Source organism: Solenopsis invicta, chromosome 1, assembly GCF_016802725.1.
Source record: "Solenopsis invicta isolate M01_SB chromosome 1, UNIL_Sinv_3.0, whole genome shotgun sequence".
NCBI classification, from domain to species: domain Eukaryota; kingdom Metazoa; phylum Arthropoda; class Insecta; order Hymenoptera; family Formicidae; genus Solenopsis; species Solenopsis invicta.
In genome coordinates, this window is record NC_052664.1 from 10622736 (window position 1) to 10634336 (window position 11601).

The 11601-nt window shown below is 33.7% G+C and overlaps 1 non-coding gene across 1 annotated transcript; it reads right to left on the reverse strand.

The window, feature by feature from the left end:
* Positions 1–9441: 9441 nt before the first annotated feature.
* On the reverse strand, positions 9442–11166 carry LOC113004670. Its single transcript, XR_005575096.1, has 3 exons — positions 10762–11166; positions 10316–10474; positions 9442–9716 (listed from the first exon to the last, which is right to left on the reverse strand). It is a non-coding gene; the product is annotated as an uncharacterized LOC113004670 (transcript).
* Between the last annotated feature and the right edge of the window lie 435 nt (positions 11167–11601).

Here is an 11601-nt window from a genome sequence, read left to right on the forward strand (position 1 = left end):
TACAGAGCAGATTCTTATCCACTGTGTCGTCTTTAAGCTTAGTTTTTGCCGTTACGATAGGCTAGCATAATATAACAAATGAATCATAGCAGGATTGAAGCATACTTTGCTATTATGATATAACGACAGAAACACAGCAGAAATCGAGCACCATGTGTCGTCATGACGTGACATCAAAAACATGGTAAGAATAGAAAATCGCCTGTCATATCAGATATTAACGGCAGAAACACGGCAGAAATTGAGCACGATGTGCCGTCATGACGTGACACCAATATATAGGTAAAAAAAATTTTTTTAATTTTTTAACAGATATTATTTTCATAGCTCAATTCGCATTTGTTGTTTCGCATATATTTTATTTTACTAATTACAATTACGCATTATTTCATATTTTTAAAAACACATTGGCAGGATTCAAACCTACGATTTCGAAACGGTAACCTAGTACGCTAACACCTGAGCTAATTGCACACTTGTAATATCGTTAATAAAAAGTTATATTTGACGTGAAACTAATTTGAATAAAAACTTACGTGTTGAGTACAGCGAACATTCTCATTAGTCCTTTGATTATTTGCCCATAAAAATTTTATTTGTCCTTACATGTTTCTTATTTTTTATGAGTATACCGGGTGTCCCAGACCACCCGTCCCACCCGATTTTTTCGTAAACGCGACATTTTAAAGAAAAATGTTTCAGACAAAAGTTGTAGGGTTTTAAAAGATCTATTTACTGATTTTATCAGTTTGACCTTGGATGGCGTCGCCAAGGTCAGATCAAAATAACATTAACTTTTTTAAATAGGACACCTCATTTTTGGTTCCAGAATCTAATAGCTGGTGTCAAGACCTTTCCAAAACACTATAAGAAAGTTTATTTTTGTTGAGTACTTTCCGAGTTGTGAGGCTTGAAAGTTACGGTGTACTGTAACCTTCAAGCGTCATAACTCGGAAAGTCCTTAACCAAAATAAACTTATTTATAGTGTTTTGGAAAGCTCTCGAAATCGACTACAAGAAAATGCAATGAAAAATATACTTGTTTCAGACCACCCGTCCCACCCTTTTAAAACGTAGGGATGTGCTTGTACAAAAAAATGGCTCAGACAAAATTTGCATGATTTCGAGGGATCAACCTGATGATGATCTTGAATTCGACCTTGAGATCGATCTTGGGCATAAAGGTATAAGTCAAAGTAACATTTTTAAAATGTAAAAACGAAATAATCGGTGCCACCTGTAGGTATTAGCGTTACCTAAGGTGTACCACGTGTAGGTAACAAGATCGTACTTACACCTTATCGGGGTGCTTTTTTAAGGTGGTTCCCCTCGCCGTCACCTTTGTCGGGGTGCTTTCATAAGGTGGTTCCCCTTGCCGTCACCTTTGTCGGGGTGCTTTTTTAAGGTGGTTCCCCTCGCCGTCACCTTTGTCGGGGTGCTTTCATAAGGTGGTTCCCCTTGCCGTCACCTTTGTGCATACGCATGTTGTTCAGTCTCGATGTTCAAAATGTCCACCACGTGCATTTATACAGGCTGTTACCCTACTTTGGAAATCATCCGTCGCCCGACGAATTTCGTCAGTATCTAGAGACTGAATGACTTGTCGAATTCTGTTTTTCATATCTTCTGCAATCGTAGGTCGTTCGCGGTATACAAGGTCTTTTATTCGTCCCCACAAATAATAATCTAAAATTGTAAGGTCCGGTGATCGTGGTGGCCAATTATGTGGACCATGTTTACCTATCCATCGGCCGCGAAATATGCGGTTCAGTTGATGACGAGCAATGACAGACGTGTGGGCGGGACATCCATCCTGTTGAAACCACATATTTAGACGTAATTGGAGTGGAATATCTTCAAGTAAACGTGGAAGTTCGTTTTCGAGTAAATCGGCGTATAAAAAACGGTTTAAATTCTCTTGAAAGAAAAATGGTCCCACGATATGCGTATCAACAATTCCGCACCAAACATTGACTTTCCAGATACGTTGATGATCCATTTCTCGATACCAATGTGGATTCTCTTGTGCCCAATAACGAAAATTATGTGTGTTTATTTCGCCGTCACTTTTAAAGGTGCACTCATCAGAAAATAAAATACTTCTATGGAAATTAGGTAATTGTTGAGTAATCCAATTACAGAATATCAGTCTTTGTCTATGATCGTTCAATGTCATGGCCTGGTGAAGTGACATTCGATATGGATGGAATGAATTTTCACGAAAAATTCGACTGATCGTGCTTCGACTTATTCCACTATCTCTTGCTCGTCGCTTTAAAGAATCATTCGGGGTTACAAAGGCAGATGCAATTACATCAGGTGCTCTTACTGAACGAACTGATCGATGAATTTGCCTTCCCTTATTATGATCCGGCTGAACAATACCTTTTACAATTATTCGACGTTGTAAGCGACTGAAAACTTTGCGCGAATGTGGTGTATGATCGGGATATTCATTTCGCCACATTATTTCAGCTGCTCGAAAACTTCCAGCTCTACCCAAAACTGACATCATTAACGCAGCTTCTTCGTTCGGGTCAGGCATAACTACAAATTACGCTTACGACCGGGTTGCTTATTAGAAAACGTGAATTGGTGACGAGTTGCGTAATATTATGAATTCTAAGCAATGACTTTTAGGAGTGGTATGTAAGGGTGCTTTTTCGTGAAAATTACTTTATTGCTACAATAATCAACATTAAATGAAGATTAATATTAATAAATCAAGAATAAACGGCATCATAGAGCTGTACCGAATGTTAGAGATCTCGGTAATTAGGTATCTTCAAAACTCTACGCGTAGGACTATAGGTACACGCACCGGCAGAAATGGTGTCTCTCGACGCTAGCGCTCGGCTGCCGCACACACGCGGATCCGCGCTCGTACGTGTGTCTAGGCTGCGCGGCGACGATCGGGGTGCGGGCGGAAAGTGGTGGGGGGCTTTACGATAGTGCATCCTCCTCGCTCGACGCTGGGTCGAGAGAGAAAGCATTATTCGACGTGATACCATGGGCGAAGTCGGTGTCCTCTGCTTATATTTTTCATTGCATTTTCTTGTAGTCGATTTCGAGAGCTTTCCAAAACACTATAAATAAGTTTATTTTGGTTAAGGACTTTCCGAGTTATGACGCTTGAAGGTTACAGTACACCGTAACTTTCAAGCCTCACAACTCGGAAAGTACTCAACAAAAATAATCTTTCTTATAGTGTTTTGGAAAGGTCTTGACACCAGCTATTAGATTCTGGAACCAAAAATGAGGTGTCCTATTTAAAAAAGTTAATGTTATTTTGATCTGACCTTGGCGACGCCATCCAAGGTCAAACTGATAAAATCAGTAAATAGATCTTTTAAAACCCTACAACTTTTGTCTGAAACATTTTTCTTTAAAATGTCGCGTTTACGAAAAAATCGGGTGGGACGGGTGGTCTGGGACACCCGGTATATAGATTCGGTGGTTATGTAATATTTTTCAAAATATTTAAACTTAAAACTAATATTTTAATTTTCCTTTATATTTTAATTTTAGATTATAACTTAAATATTTTATGTCTTAAAATAATGGAATAAATCTTACACTGAAAAAAATGTTCGTAGAATCAACAAATAACGTTCATTAATTTAAATTTTATTGATACAAGATACAATGATACAATATAATTTAGGAAATATTTTAATAACAAAACTTATTTTAGAATAGAAAAATATTCAACCAATAATGTGACAACATAAATTTTAAATAAGAACACCTTCAACGATCGTAGCTAAGTGTTAGTGCTTATATTTATTTGTGTAATTTTATATACTTTTTCAAATTCATCAAACTGCGCGCCGAATTACTTTCAGTTATAACACAACTCTAAGTTGAATAAGAATTAGTAATATCACGTTTATTGAAATCAATTTGATAACACAGACATACAAAAAGAAAAAAGTGTTATGTCCGAGAGACTATACCTATGTATCCTTATGTATTTTTACGCCCTGAAACCGAATATAACTTCAGAATTGCGCCATTAGATCAAAATGTTTTTACCGGGCTGAATAGTGTAATTTTAAGGAACCATTTTTTGAGTGTCCTAAAAAAAAATCCTAACCTAATGGAGCAATTCTGAAATCATAGTCGATTTCAGGGCGTCAAAATACATAGGGATACATAAGTGTAGCCTCTCAGACATAACATTTTTTGTGTGCTTGTGTAATAAATAATGCTAACTAGCATCTAAATATTAGAATCCTTTCTTACCTGAAAAAAACTGTAAAAAATTTATTACGAAAAATATCACCTCAACCATGGTGTAAGTATACCAGGTGAAACATTGTGCATAATGGCGGCTAAATAAAGAAAGAACCAACAAGAAATTTGTCCCAAAATTAGCGCAAAATTTAAACACAATATTGAGAAAATGTATAATAGAAATACAAATAAATTTTTAAATGAAAAAAGTATAACCCAAAAAGTATCAGAGGTAATATAAACTTGACTTATGATATAAATAATGATGATATTAATTGTTTACCTACATCATTAAGAGCTATATTATCTCCCATATTATAAAGATGAGAGTATATATGTATATATATATATATATATATATATATATATATATATATTTTTTTTTTTTTTTTTTTTTTTTTTATTAATATGGATGTATGTTGTGTGTCGATAAATGTGTGTGTATATGTATATATGGGTAAGTATATTTTTCGTGTTATTACTGCGTTGATTGTATTTGTAATATAAAATTACTGCGGTTGATTGTATTTGTAATATAATGAAAGGGAAGGTAAGAATCAGTATTTAGAACGCGTCTCTAAAGTTGTTAGCACAAGTTTTCGTCATTTTATCTATATTATTTATTAGACAAAAGCCAAGAGCAAAATGACAAAAACATGCGCCAACATTTTTAAAAGCGCTTTTTGAATATTAACCAATGTATATAAAGTAAGATAAATTATAACATGTACAAAATTTGTTTTTTTATGAATATTTATTATTTTTTTTGTACATTTTTTTTATTACTTAACTTATATAATTTTTTGCTTTTTTTCATTAAATTATTATTTATTATTTCTTTGTTGAGTTTTTTTAATCTAATGTACATTCTAGTACGCACAAGACAGGCAATAACTTGATTAGGAAATTTATTATTTGTCTCTGTACATACAATATCTGTTAATTTGTTAAATATTTTTATACATCTATTAAAAAAATTTCCATAAAATTTTTGAAACTCTTTCTCCATAATAATAGCTGTTTCTTGAAAACTTTCAGAAGGATAAATACAATTTCCTCTTAAAAACATGCAAAGCCAATCATTAGGTAGTGGATTAGGAAGGTCTTTAGTTGGGATTCTTAAATCAAGATAATTATTCCGGAATCTGTGTGCAACGTATCCGGCTATGTATATTAATGCATTTCTTTCAATTATTTCAGCAGCTATTACTTGCTCAAAATCATTAATTAACGTCATTTCTTGTGGGCTAGGTTGGCTTAAATTTAGCACTAAAAATATCAAAAATAAATGTGAATTAACAGAAATGATCGCTATGCAATATTAATTGTATAGTATTACTCACTGGATGCATTCAAAAGTGCAACCGCTTAGTGAGCAGTTGCGCTTTTGAATACACCCATTTCTGGAAAAAATGCTATCATTAGTAAAAATGTACATCATTGTTGTAAAAAGGAATTAATACATAAAATACGTTATGATATGATAGAATACAATTACATAATTGATTCAAAATGTTTTTCGCTTTGTTGTACGTGTCTGAATTTGAGGCAGAATAATTCCAAATTGATAATTCATCTGAGTCATAAAATTGCCAGTTGGGCCTCAAAGAGTTAAATCAAATTTTTTAAATTTATTATACCTTCTCCATTTTCTTCTTATATACTTGTATGTTCTTCTGCTTCTTTTCTTTTATTTATTGACATTTCTTTTATCGTTAAAGTATCTATCAATATTTCTTTCTGAAATATGTCTTCATCGTCCCACAGAAAATCTGAAGAAGTTTCAGTAGAAGTTTTAGCAGTACAATTTACATTTTTAATACCGATAAACGTTGAAGAGCTGCAATCTTCTTCAGTATTAGCCGCTGGTGAAAAAATACATCCGGAGTGTTTGCCTAATATGTACCATTTCAAACGATTTCGTATCTCCACAGGCGATGGGTGATCGTATCCTGCACCCATAGATCTTATGTATGAAAAGAAATTTTCAAGAATGTCTTGATTTAGTCGTCTAGTAAATAAATATTTTATCTGGAACGCTTCGGACGAGTATTTATTTTTAATGTATGTAAACATTTGTTGCAAGGACTTGTACAATACTACATACTAAGATTCCTTTTTGAAATTGCAACAGACTTGTTTTTTTTTGCAACCCGCATTTTCGTAATAAATGCATTCATTTTCTCTATTATATCATTTTGTTCGTTTTATTCCATAAGCGTGCAACCCACTGTGGCGACCATATTGCGACGAGCTGTTAAAAATATCGAACCAGTCATTGAACAATTTTAAAACATCTGCGGTTTGTTTCCAGTTGGCGGAGTGTAAAAGGCCATTACTTCCACACCACCGAATAGCTAATGCATTTAAATTAGAGAATATTTGAACAGCCAGTTTTACTTTCTGTTTTTGTGTTCCTCTGGCCTCGAAATGTATTCTATTTATTTTATGGGCAATTTTTAAATCATTTGCATTTAATAATTTTTGCAATTTTTCCAAGCATTTTTTATCCATGACTTTATCTCCTACATAAAATCCTGAATCAAATAAATGATTTCTTGCTAATTTTACTAAATGAGGGATGTCGGCAAAAAAAAATATTTTTAATGAATGGTCCAGAGGATGTGTAATAAAACATTGCTTCTCTGTACTCGTGTTGTTATTGTTGCAATGACTATTGGTATCAATACCAATATTAAGTCTCTCCATAATCTCATATTTGTCGGACTCATATCAGATGTAATAGCTACGACAATGTAACCAGCTCGATGTACGAGGTGTGTTCAAAAAGTATCGCGAATTTTGAATTTTCGCGGGTTACGTATATTCGAATTTCGATCTTTTTGTGGCGTTATGTTGGTACTCATGTCTCTCACTTATGCCGACAAGCTCGGCCATTTTGAATGTTCACTTAATTGTTGACAGCTGCTTTGCTTGCACGTGTTTTGGATCGTCTTCGATTTTTACCTATTCAAAAAAATGGATCAAAGAACCTGTATCAAATTTTGTGTGAAAAACGAAATTAAGTGCGCGGATGCATTCCGAATGTTGACTGTGGCATACGGAGAAGCTACCTTGGACCGAAGCAACGTTTATCGGTGGTACAAAATGTTCTCAGAAGGCCGAGAAGATGTGAACGACGAAGAGCGTGCCGGACGCCCGAGCACTTCAACAACAGACGAAAAAATTAATGAAGTGGAGAAAATGGTATTGGCCAATCGTCGAATCACCGTTAGAGAAGTTGCTGAGGACCTAAACATATCGATTGGCTCGTGCCATTCGATTTTTATCAATGATTTGGGCATGAGACGGGTCGCCGCGAAATTCGTACCAAAATTGCTCAATTGCGACCAAAAACAGCATCGCATGAACATTGCTAATGAGATGTTGGACTCTGTCCGCGACGACCCAAATTTGCTCCAGAGGGTCATAACTGGTGACGAATCGTGGGTTTATGGTTATGACGTGGAAACCAAAGCTCAATCATCTCAATGGAAGCTGCCGCACGAACCAAGACCGAAAAAAGCGCGCCAAGTTCGGTCGAATGTGAAAGTTTTGCTGACAGTTTTCTTCGATTGCAGGGGCGTGGTGCATCATGAGTTCTTGCCACAGGGTAGAACGGTCAATAAGGAATATTACCTGCAAGTTATGCGCAATTTGCGCGAAGCAATCCGCCAGAAACGCCCGGATTTGTGGAAGAACAAAAATTGGCTTTTGCATCACGATAACGCCCCTGCTCACACATCGTTGCTTGTGCGCGACTTTTTGGCCAAAAACAACACACTAATGATGCCGCAGCCACCGTATTCCCCAGATCTGGCCCCCTGTGACTTTTTCTTGTTCCCTAAACTGAAGAGGCCCATGAAAGGACGACGTTACGCTACGCTTGACGAGATAAAGACGGCATCGAAGGAGGAGCTGAACAAGATAAAAAAAAATGATTTTTTGAAGTGCTTCGAAGATTGGAAAAATCGTTGGCACAAGTGTATAATATCTCATGGGGATTACTTTGAAGGGGACAAAATAGATATTCATGAATAAATAAATAATTTTTGAAAAAACACAAAATTCGCGATACTTTTTGAACACACCTCGTAAGGATTTTAATACGTAGATAGTAATGTAGTAAGATGATAGTAAGATGATAGTAAGATACGTAGATAATAATAGAACTTCGCGGGTCATTGGCTCATCATAATTGTAATATATTATTTGCCTCCACTTTTTGAATAATCCTCTGGTCATTATAAACTGGCATGTTTTGTGCGATCCATTAATTTTTTGTTCTCTTCGTTCCAAGTCCAATTTATTACTTATGTATATTTTATCAAAAGTAATGACTGTTAACTTTTCAATTATAGAAAGGTCATTTACTTTATCAGTCATTATTTTTAAGACATCAGTTAAAATACCAGGTGCTGCATTGAAGGATGCAACCCAATTCTGTAATGTTGCTGCACAAGGTAAAAGAATATTTTTTACTTTTCGGAGATATGTGTACGTTTTTAGACTCAGAGATCGCAGAGAAATGGCAGATATTATGTCTTCTGATGACCATTTCGTACGAACAGTATTCAAAGACATCAAACGTTTTATTTGTCCTGGCGTACATACCTTCTGCAAAGCATTCGTAGCAATGTCGGCTTTCTTTTGCATATCATTTTTCATTTTCTCAATAATAAAATCATTTTGCACCATATTTGTTTGTAATTCTTCCATTTGTATACTTAACTGCTGATTTATTTTTGATAATTCCTTTTTTTTTTAAGAAGCTTTTTATTTTTTTCTTCGAAACGTAGTAACAATTCCAATAATGCATTTAAGAAATTTTTGTCATTGCTAACTTTTTGCATTCTAAAAAAATGAAATAATATATCAAAGATTAAGGCTCGCTTAAATAAATTAATGATGAGGAAAATAGAGCTTGAGAGCCACGCAAGATGTCAGGTGCGAATAAATAAATAACAGCATAAATCCAATGATAAACGTTTCGACCTTTAATGTCGGTCATCCTCAGTATAAAAGTCAAAAAAGATTTATGCTGTTATTTATTTATTCGCACCTGACATCTTGCGTGGCTCTCAAGCTCTATTTTCCTCATCATTGAAATAATATATTATTTTTATTATAAAATAATACACTTATACTAACATTAAGTAAACATAACTTAAATGCATTACATACATCTTTTGTTTTATTACATAATTATGATCTTACCTTTCATCTTTGATTTAACAAGTTCCTGTTTCTTTTTTTTCTCCTTCTCTTTCATTTTTTCCATCAATCTTTTTTACTTTTGTTTCATTTTTTGAACAAACTCTTTCTCTTTCATCTGTTCCACAAATTTCTTCATTTCTTTCATAAACCTCTATTCCTTCTATTTCATTCCTTGGACAATCATTCCTTTCAGATGTTTTAGAAGCTCTTTTTTTTTGTTACATTGTAGGAGATCAAAGTACGATGGTATGTTCGTTTTTTCTCTGCAAATAATATACAAATAAAAATTAAACTTTATTGAGTACAAATTAAATGTATCAAAAAACATCAACAATTGGTTCTAAGTTTATATGTATATATTGAAACATAATTACATATTTACAAAAATAAAAACTCATAATTGTTTAATTCTCTTGTTTGTGATAGTTATATCACTCTCAGACATTTTTCCATTTTTTCTTTTTTTTCCAAAATTAACATTTTAGTAGGGATAGAACCTACTTTTAGCCGTCGCATTTCTTTTACTGCTCTTGTTGACTGTAGTAGTTGTTGCATTATAAAACAATTATCGTCAAAATGAAGACTACATATCCTTGCTAAAATTATATTAAACTTATTTTATTCTGTACTGTCCCATTTTATAAATAGGATTATATTATAAACAATACATTATATTGCACATTATTGGCTTCTTTCCAATTTAATGATGTTTACAAATTTAAGTATCGAGTTATTCAAAATTGATAAATCATAACACAATGATATAAATAAAATAGAGAGACGTAATACTAATATAATATGTAAATGTAAATATATAAAACACATGTTTTAATACATAGAAAAGTATGTCATATTAATTTACCAGAATCAATTTTTATATTTCCTTCACTCCTTTGACAAGCATTTATCCATTTCTGACGAATATTCTCTTCATTTAGGAATCTATAAAATGATATCCCTTTTGTATTCGTGCAATGTGTGCGACTCTTGCAATTTTGTATACAGCACGTCGGCATTGTATCTAAACAAAAATAAAGTGTAGCAAATTAAAATATTGACACAACATTTACAATTGAAGGGCTTGCTACAGCAATGAGGTAATCTATATTTTTTTAATTGAAGAAATTTAAATGAACATAAAGTTAATATTTTATTTTTAGTAATTAATTGATTTGCCCACTGTTAAATTATTTAAATTTGTAAGTTAGTCTACTATTGCAACAGCCTCTTTAATTGCTTCTACTTTATTATTTTTATACTAGTTGCAAGTATTTTCGTCTAATCATTTAATTCTGTGATTCAACTTACCTTACACTGGTCTTACTACTGTAGATATAGAAAATGTTTAAATTTATCTGTTAATGAATACACGTATGTAAACACATAAAATCGTGGATTTCATTAACCTTACTTACTCGTAACGGTTAGATTAGAATGGTAGCTATAATGCTTTTTGGGACAAATTTCTGATTGGTCTAACAGTAGCCATTATTTGAACGACTGCGCATCCACGGGAATGTTTCACCTGGTATACTTACACCATGACCTCAGCCATCAGGGTTCAAACCTGGGACCTCCGGTAGAGGGTCTTAATCGGTCTTAATCAACTTGACCACATTTTACTGCATTTTACATTTGACATCTCTTGGTTTTGAGTCTCAAACATAGACTTTGTACTATGTCTATGGTCTCAAAACTTTTTTGCAATGCCAGTCTTCACGCCTTCGCGGCTTGCGCGGCTTCCACTAGGTGGCCATGCCGCGGGGGATTTTCTCGTGAATTGAGTGCGGCCACAGCCGTTATATCTAGGCGCCACCGTGACCATCTTTCTAAATCGCACTTCAGTGAAACTTTTGTGAACTAATTGTAACCTCGAGACGAATTTCGCTCTCGTTTTTTTCTAAATGTGATGTGTATGTGGTTCTCTGTTCCACATAAAATTTTATATTTTTACGTGTAAAAATAACAATTTGTATTGTTATTAAATTTGGTACGTAAATGTTTAATTCAAATTTAATCTTTATTTAATCCTTTTGAATGAAAAAGAAGAAATATTTTTTTGGAAACTATAATTTATTACGTTTAATTATTGATTTATCAATACATACATTATATGACTATATAAATCGTAGTGACTATTGAGCTCAA